Source organism: Rhinatrema bivittatum, chromosome 18 (genome assembly GCF_901001135.1).
Source record: "Rhinatrema bivittatum chromosome 18, aRhiBiv1.1, whole genome shotgun sequence".
Taxonomy (NCBI): Eukaryota; Metazoa; Chordata; class Amphibia; order Gymnophiona; family Rhinatrematidae; genus Rhinatrema; species Rhinatrema bivittatum.
The window spans coordinates 49,778,356-49,799,396 of NC_042632.1; the positions used below are offsets into that span (position 1 = coordinate 49,778,356).

Here is a 21,041-nt window from a genome sequence, read left to right on the forward strand (position 1 = left end):
CCTTCCACATCTCCAACAACACCGGCCGGGGAAAGCCTGAAGTTGTAAGGGCTTGGAAGCTAAATAGGATCAACAGGTCCGGTGCAAGAGTACCTGCTGCCCTAGGCAAACCTTTGGTTATGCACCTTGCACCCCCTACTTAACCTATTGGCGGCAGCTCCAGCACAGCATTCTCTTTTTTTGGCAAACATTGCTCTTTCCCTCGTGCTGGTTGGGTTTTGCTGTCCCCAAACTTTTGGGGCTCTAGCATCAGGTCTGGTAGTACCAGAGGTGCTGCGGGCGGCAGAAGGCAATGGCAAAGCTCTGCAGTATTCTTCCAAGAAAACGTCACTAGCACCGTGGTGTGTGGCGCTCTGATTGCCTACCTCGCAACACCCGAACATTAAAGGTAGAAAGAGGAGAAGAAGAACAGAACCAGCACCTTCCTGTATGTCCTGCTGTGATGGTCCTTGACGTTGGAGAACACAAGACATGCAAGAGCTTCATGACAACACGCAGGAGGTCGTGGACACTTAGGGGGTCATTCTCTAACGCTATTGCACGCGAAAAGGGACTATCGCAGGACCGCCCCCCGCTTCGCCCCCATTACCGCCGGATTCTCTTAAGGTCGCAGACCTTAGAGAATCCAGGCCTTAGTTCTTATTTTACATTTTACCTCAGGAATTCAAGAGCGTAAATGATATTTACTCAGAAAAATGCCAAGTTATCTTTTCCGCTAGCTTCTCCCATGTTTGTTCTTGCTGTAATAAATGCTGAAAAAGTCCCAGGGGAAATAAAATACAAACTGAAAACATTGGTTCCTATGAACACTGCATCCATCCCTTTCTTCTGTATGCTTAGCATCCTTTCACGTATGATTCATCTTCAAGGCACATCAGATTACAGATTAATATTGTGAATATTTCCTGTCAGTAAATTACATGGGCAGCTTTCAACCAGAATGGAATTTTTGCTTACGGATGGAGTCATTATGTTCGACTTAACTAACTCTGCCCGTTAGCATGATTAGTGATTTAATAGGACATGACTTTAGAAATTCTCAATGACAATTTTAAGCTGAACTATGTCAATGTTTGGTGGCATATCTTAAAATGTGGATCAGGAACAGGATGCAGACATGGACCCTGGGAGACCTAAGGTTTGAATAGCAAGCGAAACGAGTGGCTCCTTGGATGGAGGATCCCAGAAAAGGATTCTGGAAAAGCACGCCCGGTTTAACTGTGCTAAAGGAACAAGATGTTATGTTTTGCGTGGAGTTCAGCGATAGAGCCCATGCTGACTGCCAGAGAGCTGCAGGCTCTCCTGGATCTTAGCAGATCCATGCAGCTCATGAGAAATCCATGCTTTTCAATGGCCAACGCCAGCAGCGATTCTCTGCCTTTTTTCCCCATTGAGAAAAAGTGGAAATTGGAAACCCCCACTGGATCCGAGCCGGTACCATTTTTATTGAAAAAATGACCACTGGTCAGCATGGTCAGAGCCTGTATATATTGTAACAACAGCCGGTTTGTTCTCTAATGACTTGCTTATGCTGTAACTTTCTGGGTAGTTTGTACCAAGGTGATATTCTTTACCAGTCTGGATATAATATGTATTTATTGAATCAAGTTTGATATTCCACTCTCAGAAATTAGCACAAAGCAGATTACAAGCAAGTTATATAAGTAATTCCATACATAATCAATTTAAAGACACACATTTCAAAACATTTGCTAGTTTGGATACAATACTCTGTAGCAGCCTGATATTCTACACCAGCCCAAATATTCTGTTCTGGAGAGTTCATGGCCAGGGCATTAGCTTGTTTTTCTTATGAACATCATTAAGGAACTTCTTTAAAAAAAAAAAAAAAAAAGTGCTCGCCATTTAAAAAAAAACAAAACAAAACAAAAGAAAAAAACAACCCAACAATCAAAAAAAAGTAGAATGAATGGACAACTTATGCCATGCAAAATCTGACAGCATTTCTTTGCACCTTATCATAGCTTCGTTTGTTGTGTTCTCCTGAGCTTCAGTCCTTGATTGTGATTTTTTTTAATGACTTGGGGGGTTCCTTCTTCATATTTGGTGAAGGCTTTACCGGCTTATATTCCGTTTGGTGTCTATGGGGAAAAATGAGAGCTTAATGGATCGGTCCTTATGCACGATACACAGACTGGCTGTCTCAGACAAGGGGGGGTGGGGTGGGGAGTGTAATAAGATCCACGGTGAAATCTGCGCTAGTTGTCAACGTGTATTTATTTTAGCGTGACAAAAGCAGGTGTCTCTGCAGGATGTAATAAAGGGCCCATGCGCATATGAGATGCATTCAGAAAAGCCATGCAAAAGTGAAACCCTCATGGCCCTCTACAACAAACCATGCAGATACCTTTGCAGAAACCTGCATTAATGTGGTGACCCACGAAGAAGTTGGTGGTCTGGGAGTGGAATTGAAGGTGGGAAGAGCAATGTCTAACCCCTTCATGTTCCATTTCCAACCGCATGGCAGCTATGCCGGCAGATGCTGGAATGCCGCAGATATTTCTACAGCCAACTCACAAAAATGTTCCAAACGTTCGGAAAAAGTGAAGTTGATCCATGATTACCCCAGAGTAAACCGGCCTCCAGCCACGCCCTTTAACTTAACTCCTTCCCTGACCTAGGCGCTACAAAACCTGCACTAACCGATGCGTGGCTCGCTGCATAGTCCGTGAATAGTTAATTGCCTCATTTGCATGCACTTACGCTAAACCAGCCACCTGTTTTAAAGTGGGTTTATGTGCATGCTTTTTCTGCACTGAAAACTTTATTATATACCCCTGGAAAATAGTGCAGGAAAAACACGCGCAAAAACCCATGTAAGCTTTAGCACTGCTTATTACCTCGGCCCCAAGAAAACCAAAGAAATCCTGCTGTGGATACGGAGAAGTCACATGAAGGGAGACTGCACTGGGCTTCCAGCGCATTCCTGCCATGCTGTGTACAGCAAAGGTTCTCCAACCTGTCACCGCAGACCCCCAACCAGTGAGGTTTTCAGGATATCTGCAATGAATATGCATGAGATAGATTTACATGCACTGCCTCCATCACATGCAAATCTATCTCCTGCATATTCAATGCAGATATCCTGAAAACCTGACTGGCTGGGCGTCCCCCAGGACAGGTTGGAGAACCACTAGTGTACAGTAATATTAGATCCTTTCACCTGCAACATTGAATGCCTTTCTGGTAACTGCAGTACTAGGGATAAGTAGTGAATCTTTAGTACATTAAATAACAGAAAATAACTTGCCTTCAGAAGTAGAAAAGCTTTTCTACAAGGCCCTGTAGATACAAAGTAACAGGGCTCCCTTTTTAATTATCTCTAGGTAACAAGTGCCCTCTAGTGGCTAAAGGGTGGCATGCACAAACTCTTGAACAAAGGCATCCAGTCCCATCATGCTTTGCTCCTCATGCCCAGCATTAGGCTCAGAGGATATTAAGTGAGTCTGAATGCAACAGGGATGTGAATGAAAGAGTATCCATTGTACAATACTGGGCTTATTTAGAGAAAATGCTTCGTGATCTGGTCCTCAAGTACCCCTGAACCCGCTTAGTCATTTAGTTTTCAGGATATTCACAGTGTGCATGCAAATCTACCACATGCATATTCATTGCGGATATCCTGAAAACCCGACTGGCTAAGGCAGGGGGTGTCAAACTGCAATCCCCGAAGGCCACAAACTGATCTGGTTTTCCAGGATATCCCTAATGAATATGCTTGAGATATGCCTGCATACACTTCTGGAGGGACTGCAGTTTGACAGCGCAGGGCTAAGGGTACCTGAGGACCCGGTTGAGAACTCCTGCTGCGGAGCTGCAACCAGGGGGGAGGTTTCAGGCCAATCTTAAGTTTTCTAATGAGCCCATCCTGATGCGGTGCTGATTTCAATGGACAGAATCAGGAACTACAAATATCGCCATGCACTGGGATGTAAATTTAAAGCCAGGACTGAACACTCTGCTGCTCTAACCCTAACCACAATCCTATATCTAACACTGTGACCTAAACTTTTACCAATCCTAACTAATCCAAATGGTACATAAGAAATGTCAAGCTGGGTCAGACCAAAGGTCCACTGAACGCAGCATCCAATCTCCAACATTAACCAATTCAGGTTGAAAGGCTGTTCGATGTTGCTCTCCCCAGGAATTAGAGGTCGAGAAGCCAAAGTCTCTCTGGCTAACTCTTTATGGATGTATCCTCCAGAATCTTGTTCATGCCTTTTCTCAACTCACCTCCACTACTACTAGCCTTTTTTTTTAATTTGTATTTATTTTTTTTGTATTGTTTTTTCTTTCTTAATATTTGTGTAGAAAAAAAGTGCTTTTGGAGTTGTTTCCTATTTGCCTTGTGATTCCCCATCTTATTTTCTTTGTGCTTCCTGTTGCAGAGGGTTTTGTGGAAAAGTGACATCTCAGTGTGGTGCCGAGTGCAGATTCAGCCACTTTGAGAATGCACAGTTAAGTTATCCCTGTCCCTGTCGGAAGCAGACACTGTATGACTGCACAGGTTGCTTTCCCTGAACTCGCTGTGAAATCACCCGGTTTCTAATCTATAAGCAGAAGGACTGGCGCTGGCAGGGCTTTCTGAGGAACCCTGGGCAGCACCCTGTCATCACCAAGACAGGTACGTACATCTGGGCAGGCTCAAATTTAGGGAAGGTAGGCACCAAGTTTTGACGGAGCCAAACGTCTAGGCCAAAGAGGAGCCTGCTTTTGCTTGCTTTGGGGCCAGGAGCTGGCAAAGCTTCAAAGGGGCCCAGCATGGCCCTCTGCCTAAGAGTGCCAAAGCCAGTTCTGCATCTCGGGCACATCCTGGCACTGGAAGAGAGAAGAAGACAAAATGGCTGTGAGTTACTTAAAAAAACATTGCCAAGTGGAAAAAAAAAGCACAGCAAACCTGGTGAAACTCTGACGTCTCCAGTAGATTCCACCTCTTTGGAGTTCATCTTCAAACAATTTGCACATCTCTGGTAAGCAGCACAGTAGGCAAATTCTGCATAGACAGTACTTGGCCTTTGCACATAAGAGGCGCATTATTAAAATATCACATTTTCTATCCTGCAGATTCACTAATGATCATTTTTCTAATAATCCGGAACTTGCCCAAGGGTATAACCAAGTTGTGTTGGCCACATGCATAACCTCGGTGCTCTCTTCAGGTCGCAGCAGCCCCTGCCACTGCCAGACCTCTCCCGCTGCTCTGTCACTGCAGGCTGGGTGACGATGGTGCTACTCAGGGTCCCACCCCCCCCTCTCAACACATGGTGCCCCCAGGCAACCACCCAGCTCGCCCAATTCCAAAAACCGGCCCTGAAAGGGATGCTCACATCGTGACGAGCTATCAGCTTAAAGAGCATGGCGAGCTGAGAAACTCTGTGTCGCTGCCCTTCCCAGCTGAACGCCTCTCCTGCCTGCAGGGGGCAGCCCCCCCCTTCGTCTCTTGCGTTATTTTGCTCCTGTTTCTCAGCTCAGATCCAAGCCATCTGCTATCAGTTCAGGGTGAAAGGGTTTTGACATTTTTTTAAAAACATGCTAGTTAGGTGCAGGTGCCCTCGCTGACTGAGATGTGGCAGCAAATTTCTGAGTTCCCAAATTTTCGAGTCTCCATGCATTTTGTTGTGGTGGTGCTGGTGTGTTTCATGCGCACATCTTTCCACTTTAAGAGATCAGATTAGGCCTTCAGACCTTACCAAGTAGACATATGCACTTTTGAGTCGAAGCACATTTTTTTTGGGTCTCGTGGTGCATACAGAAGAATCCTACAGTGGCACACAAGGGAAACATAAGCACCTTGCGAAGTGCCCATGTAAAATGCCAGAAAATCCCCCATGCTTTAAGCGGTGCTTACAAAAGTGGAAGGGCATTTTAGCTAGCGAGAGAATCTACCATCCTAGATGAGGGCTTTACTGCCCCCTACCCTGAATTTCTAGAATTATAATCACATCTGGGGTCAGAGTCAATCTGCTTTCTCTAATGACACCCTGAAAGTTTTACTCTGCTTTTTTCCCAGGATCTCACGGTCGCAAGTTACTCAGGAGAGCGAAAATCTCTCAAATGGTTGTAAAACACAGCCCTTTGTACCTCTGACTGTGTATGTAAAACTGCCCCCCAAAATCTACCCCACCCCCAGACTTCACCCCAGCTGACAGTGCCCCTATAAATAGTAAACTTTCATACTATCTCTTTCTCTCGTGTTCATTAGGAGCTGCTCGTTACCATTAGGAAACTGCGCTGAATTTCAAGCTCAGGTGTTAATGCTCAGCTTTTTGCATCAACCCCGTCAGGCCGATACAGAAAGAAAGGCGGGAGAGCGGGCGAGTGCCCACTCTCCCGGCGCCTCCTTTTTGAAAGGAGCAGTGGCTGTCAGCGAGTTTGGCAGCCGACGCTCAATTTTTCTGGCATCGGTTCTCAAACCCGCTGACAGCCACGGGTTCAGAAACCGGACGCCGGCTAAATTGAGCGTCCGGTTTTCAACCCACGAGCCGATTTTTAAATTTTTTTTTAAATTTTAAATTGTTTTTTACTTTTGGGGCCTCCGACTTAATATCGCCATGATATTAAGTCGGAGGGTGCACAGAAAAGCAGTTTTTACTGCTTTTACTTTCCCAGTGCTTCCCATGGCTTTGAGGTTTGTGCTTTTATATATGCACAGGTTTTTATATATATATATAAAAGCACAAACCTCAAGCCATGGGAAGCTGGATAGTAAGGAGTGCTATCCAACAAGCGGTCACAGCACCAGCAAGATAGATCAAACCTCAAGCCATGGGAAGCTGGATAGGTGTATATATACTTGTTGGATTGCACTCCTTACTATCCAGCTTCCCATGGCTTGAGGTTTGTGCTTTTATATATGCACAGGTTTTTATATATATATATATATATATATATAAGCACAAACCTCAATCCATGGGAAGCTGGGTAGGTACCTGCAGGCTACAGCTCCCCAGAAACCAACTGGATCGGTAACAGCAAGAGCACTGGGCATTGTCCAGCATGAGTGCAGGGGGCTTCGAGGATGGATGTTTGGGCAACAGCCTCATTAGTTTTGATAGCTGTTTAATTATAAAGCTGGGGGTGCGCAGTGCGGCTGAGTGAAACGGCCATGTGGAAACTTGTGCACTCATCTACGCAGGAAGGTCCATAGAGGAAGTCAATAAGAAGTGACCTGGATAAGGAGTGCAATCCAACAAGCGGTCACAGCACCAGCGAGATAGATCCTTGGCTGTGTAGAGCAGAGCAGCAGGGGACACTGAATGATTTTCTGAGGCAGGTACCATATTTGTGAGGAGTGGGGAGAAACAAGCAGGTGATTACCGTGGACAAAATCCCTTAAGGATTACCGACTAGCACGTAAACACTGGTTTTTTTCCGTTTGTTTTTGTGACATGGACACCTGTGGACCACCCGCTCATTTCACATGAGCCACTGAATGCTCTTCACAGGAGCAGGAAGTTTTGTTTACTCTCAACCTGGCCTGGATTAGAACCAGCGTCTAGACGTGAAAAAGTTCTGCATTCCCTGCGCTGGTCCAGTCCTGCAGCTACCTCCTACCAATGTGCGATGGAGCAAAATAAAACTCTGGCCTGGAAGAAGCAGAGGCAAACACGGTGCCCGTGTATTTCTGCATTCCTGGCTTTCACCACCCTAACAATCAGAACAACACTAATTGCTCCCGCACCACGCGTACCACTTGTGCGCCGTCCCGCGTAACTTGTGCAGTTCTAATGCTGCCGACTTACAGACTTTAGAGGAACCTGTTAAGAGCCGAGGTGAAGTGCTGGAAATCAGTTGTTTACCACTCTACTCTTGAGGAAATACAGATAGCTGGGGTATAGTGGCGTAGTCTGTCCCGGGAGTGACTCTGCGTGCTATAGATCCCCTGGGTAAGGAGCCAGCCCGCAGGATGGCATTAGAAGGAAGGCAGCAGGCTTTCTTTGTTGTGAGTTTCCATGGCTGGGACAAAGTCATTCATTCAGCTGACTGCTCCAAAGCCTTACAGCCGTGATGGGGGCATCTGTGGTCTGCAAGCTGCATCCAGCCTGTGGCTTGATCTCACTCACCCCAGGCCCCCCCGGGATTTCTTGTCCTGCTCCTGGGTTCGCCACCCAGACGCATCATCGGAGGGAGACCCTCTTCCCAAGTTCCTGCCGTTAAGATGGCCAGACTGGATCGAACAAGAAAACGTGGCCTTCTCAGTGGCAGGCCCCACGCTATGGACCTCACTTCCTGCCTCCACCAGACTAACAGCAAATACCAAAAAGTTCAAACGTATCCATGCTCCACCGTCGTCTACAAACCCCGTGCAACAGCACGAGTCTTAGCCTCCCCTACTTTATTTCTTTTAATAATTATTTTGGGTTTTGTTTTTTTTTACCTTTTATGCTTTGCATTTGTTACCCTCTGACTTATTTCTCGTCCCTCATTTCTGTTTTATGAACTTTTTTGTATTCTTCTTCTTTTTACTGTAAACCGCTTGGATCTCACAAAACATTTGTGCAGGCGGCATATGAACGATTATAAATAAATAAATAAAAAGACACACACACACCCCCTCCCCCCGTTGCCCCTAAGCTGTGCCCCCTCTCCACCCCCTCTCCTTCGGGTCTCTGAGTTTGCCCTCTTTTTCTGGATTCCCCCCCGCTGCTGCCCTTCACGCCACATCTCGGGTCTTTCCTGACTTTCAGATCCCAGCTCAGCATCCTCAAGCTACCTCCAGGGCTTCAGGGAAGCTTTTCCCATTCTGGAAGTTGCAGAACGCCGTCAGTTAAAGTTTCAAAGTATTCTGGTGTTTGTCTTCTGTCTTACAGTTTGTATTGGCTACGGACATCTTTTTTTGGGAATGAAAAACTTTCCTCTTGAGGTTTGACGCCTTTTGTAGCCCAGGGCTGCCGTTTTGCTCCATTCCCCCCCCCCCCGCTTATTGATCCAGTCCTGGTTTCAGCAGATAAGGCCCATGGACCTGCAGTACTGATGTCCCTCAAGAATAAACGCAGAGTGAGGAGGGGTAAAGACAGGGCTGGATCTGCTTGTCTGGAAACAGTGGAGCCAGTTGGCAGCTTACAACCCACTCAAGGCTGCCATCGCCAGAAAGCATTCTCCGTTCCGCTTTATCCTAGAAGTACGAGGGGGAGAGGCCCTAACTGCAGCAGGAGAGGAGGCTCCTTCTCAAGCTCAACCGCCTGCAGGTATCTCAGCACCGATGATAAAGGGCTCAGCCTAAGAAATGCCATCTCCATGCATTGCTCTGCCATAAATAAGATCCCTAATGAGCTTTACAGCTGTAGTGTTTCAGGGACACATATGCAGCCTCCTCTGAGGTGGAAAATCTGTCCACCAGGTTTCATGGCTGTACTGCATGGGGAGAGGGAGAGGTGAGCAATGCTCCTAATATATGCTTCCAAGTGCTTCTAGACTCATTAAAGAGCAGAGTGGTGAAGTGAGCTGCCAGGGGTTTCCCAGAGAGTTAGTGGAAGAGCCAGGGCCGGTGTTTCCATTAGGCAATCTATGCAGTCGGCCAAGAGCACCAAACTTTTCTGGGTGGCAAAAATCCTAGCAGCAAAAGGTACAGAGAGATACTGTGCCATAGCTCATACTGCCAAAGAAGGGAGCACTGAGCAAGAGCCACTGCTGCTGTAGGAGGGAGTGCAGTGCTGGAGCTGCTGCCAGTAGGAGGGAGTGCAGAGCTGGAGCTGTTGCCAGTAGGAGAGAATGCAGAGCTGGAGCTGCTGCCAGTAGGAGGGAATGTAGTGCTGGATCTGCTGCCAGTGGGAGGGAGTGCAGAGCTGGAGCTGCTGCCAGTAGGAGGGAGTGCAGTGCTGGATCTGCTGCCAGTAGGAGGGAATTCAGTGCTGGAGCTGCTACCAGTGAGTGCAGTGCTGGATCTGCTGCCAGTAGGAGGGAATTCAGTGCTGGAGCTGCTGCCAGTAGCAGGGAGTGCAGAGCTGGAGCTGCTGCCAGTAGGAGGGAATGCAAAGCTGGAGCTGCTGCCAGTAAGAGGGAGTGCAGAGCTGGAGCTGCTGCCGGTAGCAGGGAGTGCAGTGCTGGAGCTGCTGCCGGTAGGTTCGTTGGGGGAGGGGGGGCGCATGGCCTAAGGTTTGCCTAGGGTGCTAAAAACGTTTGCACCAGCCCTGGGAAGAGTGAGATTTGAACTCTCATTTCCCGCTGTCTATCTCTGTACGGCAAACTTTGCTTATATACACAAGAGTTTCTTTGCTTCCTAAAATGATAGGTGGATGAGCAGAGCCTTCATCAGAGTTCTCCTATCCACTCCCTTTGTAATGCAGTGGGTTCTGGAACCACTGGATTATTGTCATGGAGACTGTAAGCTCTGGCACAGAGCTGAAACTTAGTCCCCTGGCCTCCATTACTCTGTTGCTCATTGACCCAAGTCTACCACTCCCTGCTGCTCATCAGGCCCAAAGCTCTTGGCTTTGTTTGCCATTGCCAGCTCTGGCCAGAGTTCTTGTACCTTTTGTAATGCTCTGGCCAGAGTTTCTGATTCATTTTCAGTTTTTTTTTAAATTTATTTTAGATTTAGCTCACACCTCTCCATTCGTAAGCCAAGGCATGTAACATATAGACACTTCCATTTCCCCAGGGCGCTTCCAATCTAAGGGGTTCATTTACTGAGCATTTTTCCCATAGCAACAAAAAGGGAGAACGTTTGTCCTTGAGGCAATAGAGGGTGGGGTGACTTGCCCTCGTCACAAGGAGTATAGGAAGGATTTGAAACCTCACTTCTCTGGTTTGTAGCCCACGGCTCTAACCACTAGGCCACTTCTCCACTCTGCTCCACCAATGACCTTCTCACACCCCGCCAAGCTCATTACTATTGATGGTGGAGATGTTCTTTTATTGACACAAAGGACAAGAAAGGCTGGACTAATGCAATGATATTTTTAACTAGGTAGATCCAATGAAAGGGTTAAAGCCCTCAAAAGCTAGTCAAGCATGCTCTGAGTTAGTCCAGTAGATATATCTTCCCTACACCTTGTCTGTGGACCTTTTATTTCCACAGATTCCAGTTGATTACTACAGTCACCACACGGATTTTCTTCACAAACCCCTGTTGACTTTGCCAGGGGATGCTGTAGATGCTAACAGAGGCTTGGGCACCTGTACCTACAGATAGGGGATGAAAAAAGGAGCCATATGAAGGGAAACTTAACCATAAAATACATTCAGGTTTATCAAAGCACTCGGGCAAGAGGCCCAGGTTGGCGCATACAGCGATGAAAAGTTCAGGAAATTCCTAAATCAACGAGACGCTTGTCGTTAGTTGTGCTCGTAAGCTAACAGGACAAGTCGCTCTTCCTACTGAAGCTGCAGCGTTCTTACCTGAAGTTCAGGCAGGCTAAGAAACTCTTGCTTGCACTAAACCAGCATCAGAAGAAAATCGTAGAAATACTTACAATAAACAGTCATTAAAACTAGGGTGTGTGGTCAAACGACCCCCTCCCCCTCCCACAAGCAGCCATGTTTGCGCACCGCCATGGGTTCACTGTAAATGCACACGGTTTTCAGGGCCAAAGAAAGAAGACAGTTGTGTGCACGAAGCACATGGGAAAGTGCCTTGCCTGCCTTTCACGTCCTGTCCCGCATACCACATCAGACTAGGTGCTTGCAGACAAAAAGAGGAAGGCAGCCAGAGGAAATCAAACCGAGTTTGTGGTCGCCCAGGCCGGAGGAACAGCAGCAGCAGCAGCAGCAAAAAAAAAAAAAAAAAAAATGCTTTCCCATATCTCATAACACTGGCTGCTCTTGAAGCGTTTGATGGCCGCCAGCGAGTTGGGTGAAGAACACCGCAGCTTTTAAAGAAGGACATTTCAAACATTTCACTCGGTGCTTGCAGCCCTTGGAAGTACGGGGCAAGTTGATTCCTTAGAGGTAAATCTTGCACACAGCTTGTTCCTATTGAAATCTATTCTTATGGTCAGCTTTCTCAGGCCAGTCTGATCCTTTCCCCGGAGCCATAACTGAGCTGAGGGACTGCCAAGATATTCTGAAAATGAAGAGAGGTCCTCGTGCTTACGAGATCTAGCTTTGCCAAATAAATCTGAGATTATTATAGGATCTCCATTGTAATTGTGTATATTGTTAATCCGCTTAGTTGTACCTCTCTGTAAGTAGTATATCAGATTTAATGGTACTGTCTGTTAAAGTCCCCATTGATGCATTGTACTGTGGATCCTGAGGCCCCGACGTAATAAAATGAACACAGCTGTGTACGCACGTTAACGCATGCTTGTGTGCACAACCAAACACCCAACGTAACAAAGACTTTAGCACACACAAAAATGAGCGCATAGCTTATTTATTTATTAATACGAAATACTTATAAGCTGCACAATCCCCAGTTCTAAGCGGCTTACAATAAAACACAGGTAGTTGACATAAAAGCAAAACTCAACAATGGCAGATCTACTAAGATTTTTATTTGATTCATAAAAGAGAACCTCTTTCTCGATCAGGTTACTGTCCTGGGGGGGGGAAACCCAGATCACTGTGATACTCATGTCACTGTTCTGATCCGAGACCTGGCAGCAGTCAGAGCTAATGTCTACAAGCTTCCTTAAAAAAAAAAGGCCTTTAGCTGCTTTTTAAAGGTAGTAAAGCCTGGTTCTTTCCAAAGCTGGACAGGATAAGGACGTCCACAATAAAGGGTCAGCTAGCTACTGCAAACATCTTCTCGTGGAACTCTGCGAGCCGAATTAACCATGTAGTGGGAACATTGATGTAACAGCTGCCAGTTGTGAGACCCGTCCGTAACCAGCATTGCTTACCTGCCTAACGCTCAGCTTCCTGACATCGCCATCCCCTCTCCATGTGGCGGGATGCCACCAGACAAGTGCCACTGCCGACCCCGGCCCAGAACGCCACCATCGCTGCCTACCTCCATCACTGCACGCCATTTGCTTCATTAGGCGCGTACATGCATATCCCTCCTTTGAAGGCCCTGTGGCAGAAGCTTGGTCCAGACACTCTCCAATGATGTCAGCCCTGCCGGGCTATTTAAGCCAGGGTCCCACAGCACTTTCTTGCCTCAGCAATAGGTTTCATGCCTAGTAGCAGTGCGTGTTGCCATAGCGTTATGGTATTTCTGATTCCTGCCTTGTCTGTCTAACCTTGCTTTGTCTCTTCAGCCTTAGCTCGTCCAGCCTTGCCTTGTCCAGCTGTTGGGGTTGTGGACCCTTGTGTTGGAGTGAGGTTGATGCCACCTACTGGAAGGGCCCAGTAGGTCGTCACTGCCAATGGGCAAAGAACAGAGCAGAGATGGACTGGAACTTCGCCTTTACCAGCCCTTAACCCCGTTAGGTCTTGGGAGAATATCTCTGGTGGTGAGGAGATGAAGACAAGCTGTGTCTAAGGCTGAGGCTGAAGACAAGCTGTGGCTGAAGCTGAGGCCTGGTTCAGGTTGTGGTAACTACACTACCAATGTGGTAGACAATCCATTGTCGAGGCATGGAGTGCTGGGAGCAAGGCCCTTATAAGGGCTGAAAGCAGTGACATCAGTGATGGGCACCGTAGGGGATTTCCCACCATGGGCCCTTTAAATTTCAGCCAGAGGCGCATGCCCTATGGGTAGAAGCCAGTCCTGGATACACTTGACCTTGTCTGGATCCATGTGGAAACCATTTTTGAAACGATATATCCCATAAATGGAAGACTCTCTTTTTTGAAAATGCTCTTCCCCAGTTTCACATATAAATTGTTATTGCGCAGACACTGAGGAACCAAATGTACATCACGATGACTAGCATGGAGGTCCTTGGAGAAGATGAGGATGTTGTCAATATACATGACAACACAGATGTTAAGGAGATTCCAGAAGATTTCATTTACCATCTTTTGGAAGATGGAGGTAGTGTTGCACAGACCAAAAGGCATGTCAAGATGTTCATAATGACCAGTACTTGTATTAATGGCGGTCTTCTTTTCCTCTCCATCCTTAATTGAGATGAGGTTAAATGTGCCCCTGAGGTCCACCTTGGTAAAAATTCATGCTCCCTGCAGGAGATCAAACAGTTCGAGGATTAGTGACAAGGGATAACGATCCTTTTTGGTAATTGTGTTCAGCCCTCTATAGTCAATGCAGGGTTTTAGAGTTCCATCCTTCTTCTTCCCGAAGAAGAAGAACCCTTCACCAGCCGACGAGGAAGAAATGTGAATAAAGCCTTGGTCGAGGTTCTCCTAGATATATTCACTCATAGCTTTAGTCTCACTCAGGTACTGAAATCAAATACACCCTGCCCCACGATGGGTCTTTGCCAGGGAAGAGCTCAATCCCATAGTTAAAGGAGCTATGCGGGTGCAAACGCTCGGCCCATTGTTTGGAGAACACATCTAGGGACTCCATGTATTGCAGAGGTAACTTAGTCTGGGTGGCGGCTATAGTGATATCACCTACAGTTTTATGGCTCGGAGGGATGGGTGTGGAAATGCAGGCATTAAAGCAGGATGGGCACCAATGGGTCAGTTTGAGTGTGGAAAATTTGATGGTGGGTTGATAAATTTGCAACCACAGGAGACCCAGTCCTGCTCAAGGTAGGACTTAAAGCATGATAGATTCAGAATGAAGCACCCTTGTACGAAAGGAGAGAGGCACCGTGCGACATGTGATATGCCCAGGAAGGGACTCTCCATATAGTGAAGAGATAACCAGTGGATAGTCCAAGGGAAATGTTGGTATCTGACAACGATTCACGACAGCTTGATCTATAAAGGTCCCGCCAGACCCCAAGTCCAGGAAGGCTGGAAACAGGACAGTTAGGGCACCCCAACAGAGAGGTTCCAATAAAAGCAAATGTACTCCATGTGCCTAAAAGTAAAGATCACCTGAGCTAAAGAATTCCAAATTATCCCTATGTCTATATGCCAATGCCAGAAGTCTAAGATGGGAGAGTTAGAGTGTATAGCAGTAAATGAAGAGATAGACCTAATTGGCATCTCAGAGACCTGGTGAAAGGAGGATAACCAATGGAACAGTGCTATATCGGTGTACATATTAAATCACGATGATAGGGAGATCAACTTGGTGGGGGTGTGGCATTTTATGTCCGGGAGGGTATAGAGTCCAACAGGTTAAAGATCGTACAACAGACTAAAGGCTCAGTAGAATCTGTGTGGGTACAAATCCCATGTATGTTGGGTAAGAGTACAGTGATAGGAGTATACTACCGTCCACCTGGCCAAAATGATCAGACAGATGATGAAATGCTAAGAGAAATTAGGGAAGCTATCCAATTTGGCAATGCAGTAATAATGGGAGTTTTCAATTAACCATACATCCAGCGTGCAAGGAAATAGTAAAGCAAGTCCACCTTCAAAATTATAATAAATTTTTATTGATTAGCTGAAATTCTTCAATATTAATAGTGGCAACTCCATACGTCTTCAATAACAAATATTAAAGTCCCCCGACACGGTCCGTGTTTCGCGGTCGCTGCATCGGGAGGGACCCACAATCAGTATCATCTTGTACGTGCATCATGGAGCGCGTACAAGATGATACTGATTGTGGGTCCCTCCCGATGCAGCGACCGCGAAACACGGACCGTGTCGGGGGACTTTAATATTTGTTATTGAAGACGTATGGAGTTGCCACTATTAATATTGAAGAATTTCAGCTAATCAATAAAAATTTATTATAATTTTGAAGGTGGACTTGCTTTACTATTTCCTTGCACGCTGGATGTATGGATATTTATTGATGTGCAAGGCTTTTGCTTCTTGCTTTTGCTTGGTTAGTTTTCAATTAACCCAATATTGACTGGGAAAATGTAACATCAGGACATGCTAGAAACATAAAGTTCCTGGATGGAATAAATGATTGCTTCATGGAGCAATTGGTTCAGGAACCAACGAGAGAGGGAGCTATTTTAGATTTAATTCTTAGTGGAATGGAGGATCTGGTGCGAGAGGTAATGATGGAGGTACCACTTGGCAATTGTGATCATAACCTGCTCAAATTTGAACTAATGACTGGAAAGGGAACAATATGTAAATCTACAGCTCCAGTACTACAATCTTAGAAGCGCAGTCCAGATGTATTCCATGCATTAAGAAAGGTGGAAGGAAGGCAAAATGATTACCAGCAAGGTTAAAAGGTGAGGTGAAAGAGGCTATTTTGGACTCTGGTGCTCTCTTCATCATCCTAGGGACCCGCCTACGTCCTGCCAGTTGCCAGAACCCAAGGGCTCAACCTGCAAGGAAGGTGGCTGATATATGTGAAGTTTCAGACTGTCCCGCTAAAGCGCACATTTTCCAGCTGCCGGCATAAGCCTTGTGGGTTCAGCCATGAGACTGTGCCCAAGTACGCTGCAGCACAAAGGGCTCACACACCTGGCTTCTGATCCTACTCTGGTTCTTGATCCTGGTTTGGTTCCAGCCTGCCCTGCCCAGCCCAGCCCAGTCCACTCTGTCCTTGGTTTTCCTTCATATCAGTCCTTTTTCAATCTATTTGGCTCTGACCTCTGCCTTGGACTCAGACTATCCTCTTGCCTGCCGCCTGCCACTGACCTCTGCCTGATCTGACCTCAGCTACAAAACTCTGTCTACGCCCTGTTTGCCACCTGCCTCAGCCTTCAGCTAGCTCCTGGTAACTGTCTCTCCATAGCCTGTCCAGACCTTGGCTTTGTCCCAGACTCTCTCTCTCTCTCTCTATACACCCTGAGGACCTTCGCCTACGTCCTGCCGGCCCCTGGAACCCAAAGGCTCAGCCCATGGGGAACAGACCTGGTATAGGTGAAGCTCCAGTCAATCCCAGTCCAGAGCGCGTTCGCCAGCTGCCGGCCTACTAGGATACGTCAACCACGCCACAGCACAAGGGTCCACTATCCTTACAAATATATTCTTAAACTGGTCATGTTAGATTTATGCTTCTGCGTACATCACCAAGATGCCTGCATAAGCTTCTGTTGTGATAGAATTAGGTTTAGAGTTCAGGAATAGAGATTCTTGGAAAGACTGGAGCAGAACAACGGGGTATTTTTGGGACCAGTTATCAGAGAGCAATTCCCCGGGTAATTTGTCTTTGGACATTAGCAAGCGGTGTAAGCACTAAGGGTGTCCACGTCCTTTCCACCTTCTTTTGTGTCAGCAGCCAAAGGGGTGAGAACAGGGCAGTTACCTTTCAAAATGCACATTTTTCTCCCCACCCCCAAGTGATTCCTTCATTTTAATGGTTAAAGATCCGCATGCACTATTAGGAAGGCAGAGGAGGGCAATCTTCAGACAAGTCAATTTAAATGATGTTGAAAACCCTTTCAAGCATCCGGGCCACTGAGTGGTACAGAGTGGTACTGGCCCAAAGAGTCTACGAGTGAGAAATCATGTTAAGGATTATGACCTGTGGAGGATATGATGGTTAGGACCATGACTCAGTTCATTAAATCATGTACATGTCACTAATGGGAAATTTTTGGAAGGGATTTATATTGGTAAATTGGCCCAGCTGAGAAGTGGCAAGAGAACAACTGTAAGACCCTGATCCCCGTTGTCAGTCACCCTACAGCACTGCTTCACGCACTGAGCACTTACCACTAAACGTTGTTACTCCTCAGGCACATACCGTATGCACTCCAGCACTTTAACATCGTGCACTTTATCACACTAAAACCACATTAGTACTGTATGCACTAACACTATCATCATGTTAGCAGTGTATGCATTTTATCACACTATCGCCACTTTAGCAATGTATACATTTTATCACACTATTGCCACTTTAGCAATGTATGCACTTCATCACACTGTCAGCACTTTAGCAATGTGTGCACTTTATCACACTGTCAGCACTTTAGCAATGTGTGCACTTTATCACACTATCTCCATATTAGTAGTGGATGCCACTTTAGCAGTAATGCAATTTATCATACTATCACCACGTAAGCAGTATGTGCACTTTATCACACTATCTCCATATTAGTAGTGGATGCCACTTTAGCAGTAATGCAATTTATCATACTATCACCACTTTTGACTCCAACTCAACATCCCTCGCCAGCACCTCCTTTCCCATGTGTTTTGTTCACCTTATCACACTATCACCACGTAAGCAGTGTGTGCACTTTATCACACTATTATCTTTAGCAGTGTATGTACTTTATGACACTGTTACCACTTCAGCAGCGTTTGCACTTTATCATACTATGGGACCAAAGCAGTGATCCCCTAGGTAGGACTGACTCCAGCCTTTTCAAAACACTTAATCATTATTTTACAGCTTCAAAAAACAAACATTAGTAGAATGTTTAACTTCAGCACAATGTACTCTCAATACTCACAGCTTCTTTACAGCTTCATCCAATATTCACAGCTTCCTTTACAGCTTCAGTGTTTGGGCAGCATTATTCTACAGGAGCTGCCTTCCTCCTGGAGACCTGGGTCTGGTCTGACTATACCCACCTGGGTCCCAACTCTTATTCCTCCCCTGCTGGGCCCCGCCCACAGAGCTCTCTCTCTTTAGGGGAATTAAGGTGGACCAGGCATCTAGTCTGGTCCTACACAGATTTAAGGGGGAAAATAGGGGCATTGATCACACTATCGCACTTTAGTAGTGTATGCACTTTATCTCACTTTTGCCACTTTAGCAGTAATGCAATTTATCATACTATCACCACTTTTGACTCCAACTCAACATCCCTCACCAGCACCTCCTTTCCCATGTGTTTTGTCCACCTTACCACACTTCTGATCATGATCAGCACAGAGGGGCCCAATATACTCATATTATTAGTGGCGGGGGTGATTAAGTAAAAGGAGCGCTCAGAAAATTTTAAACACTGCAGTAATGGCACAAAATCAGAACAAGAATGGATACGGTAGCTCAATAATGATCCTGTACACAGGAGATCAATTCCCATCCTGGCTTCTGCCCCCTGGGGCCAGTCAGAGCAGGGGATGCTACACAGGCATCGCTCACAGTCCCTGGTGAGAAAGGGAAGGGAGTCTCAGCCATCACTCAATGATGACACCTAAGGGCCAGACCCAGGGTGCATGTGTACCAGTTCTGGAGGGAGCAGGTGGGAGGGTTGTCTGTGGTTTCTCACCAAGGACAATTGTTGCAATGGCTGGAGGAAGAAGGCAGGGTATAAAGTGGGTAAAATCCCTGTGAAGTTGACATATGAAGGTTCACGGTGCTGGAGCGCAACAGAGACTGGTTCCGATTGCACTGAAAGGCCCCAGGAACAGAAGGAAAGCTGTCAGGCCAAAAATAAAAAACAAAAACGGGGACTGTCTAAGTGTTTTACTTAGATTATCCTGGTACTGCTGCTTTAATAAATGTACGCTTCCTGAGGCCTGGAGGCCAGGATTTAACACTCCAGCAGTTTGCAGAACTGTAGAATCAGCAGCAGACTCCAAAGAGTTAAAGGCGCTCAAAGCAACATAAAAGCAGGAACAGTTTGCAGAGAGTGAGCATTATTAATCAGCACAGACCTTTTGACATCGAATGCCGGGTATTTTAGATTCCTTCACTTTTGCAACAGCAGAGACCAATATTCCCAGCCCGGCCTTTCATGGCAGCCACGTCAGAACGTAAGGGAGGACTTCAAGGAAAGCAATACTGTCCATGCAGCTCTTCCGTGCTGACTCAAATCAGGAAGCTGGGTTTTGGAGAAGCTTTACCGCCTGCGACAGATGCTGACTTTGGGTCTCTCACAGTTCCAGAACAGCCTTTACGGCTCCCTTACAGCTTTGCTTCCAGTAAAAATGAGACAAAATGTGGCCTAAAGGCCAAAGGTCGGGAGAAATACCGCGTGTCCTGCCCTAAACTTGCACCACCAAAAGTCCTGACAGCATCTGCGAGGTAAACTAGTGTTCTCCGCCACTGGTGCTTGTTCTGCAATCCGGGAAGTCAGTGGCCTAACACTGCTCCAGATGAAGCCGCTGAGGGTGCATGCCTCTCTCACTCTACAGCACCATCGTAACGCAGCCTGACATCTACTCACATGATGGGGCATCCTTCACCTTATTTACTTGTTTAAAATATCTATGTTTCACTTAGAACAAAGCATGCTAAACAAAATATAATATAAATCCTAAAATACAACAAACAGAAAACAAACAATTAAAACACTTTAGGAAAGGTAAACATATATCATTCAATTAAAGTAACTGTCAATCACTGCCTTTATTTCCTGCCATAACATTTTAACTTGCACCCCCGCCAATGAAGTTCTTGCAAAAGAGGCTTTACATGATCCCATCGCCGACCACCAAGGAGCAAAATCGCTTCTGAATTTTGCAGCCCCTGAAGTACCTTGAGATGGGAACTGGGTAGTTCAATAAAAAGTGAATTGCAATAATCAAGAGCGGTGAGTAAAAAAAAAGCCTGAACGATGGGTGCGGAAATCTGAAAATTCGTTTCAGATGACGCAGCGTACGCAACGTATGATACCCTGTTCGAACAATGTGCTGAACTTGAGGCTTAAAGGACTTCCCAATGTCACAGAGGAAACCCAGATTTTTAACAGAATCTTTAAAAGCGATAGAGACACCAAAAAGAGAAAGGCCACTGATTTTTTGATTCACTAAATAATCACCCTTCCTTGTAAAAGAAAGTGCTTGGGTTTTTTGTTTTCTGTGGCTCTGGAAAACTGCTGGCACAGATATGAAGTTACTGTAGGTCAAATGAAAAGCTCTCACCTGCAGTTTGATTGTTCCTCCTTATATCTTTTCAGAGCCACTGGATAGACTGGCCCCGCAGAGCCCCCAAAGTGTGATGAGCCTGCTGGAGATAAAAATTCTCAGCACCTGGAGGCAGACAAGAACACCATAACGGCAGGTGTTTCCTTAGCATAGTAAGAGAGTGGATTCAGGGAGTTTACTGGGAGCTGAAGAGTGTGGGTGGATTTCTGGGATCCCAGTCAGGGTTTTTCCCCCCCGAGTCCAGACGCTTGTCTGCTTGTGACTAAGTCCCAGACTTAATGGAGTTATTTCTGAATCAATTACAGTCTTATAAAATTTAACAGCTCTGTACACGGCCAGGTTGCGTACACTGAGATCTGAAATCC

General features: G+C 46.2%; 1 long non-coding RNA gene across 1 annotated transcript; it reads right to left on the reverse strand.

Moving 5' to 3' along the window:
• Nucleotides 1–1,863: 1,863 nt before the first annotated feature.
• LOC115079971 lies at nucleotides 1,864–19,748 on the reverse strand. Its single transcript, XR_003853470.1, has 3 exons — nucleotides 19,465–19,748; nucleotides 4,657–4,842; nucleotides 1,864–2,102 (listed from the first exon to the last, which is right to left on the reverse strand). It is a non-coding gene; the product is annotated as an uncharacterized LOC115079971 (long non-coding RNA).
• Nucleotides 19,749–21,041: the final 1,293 nt, after the last annotated feature.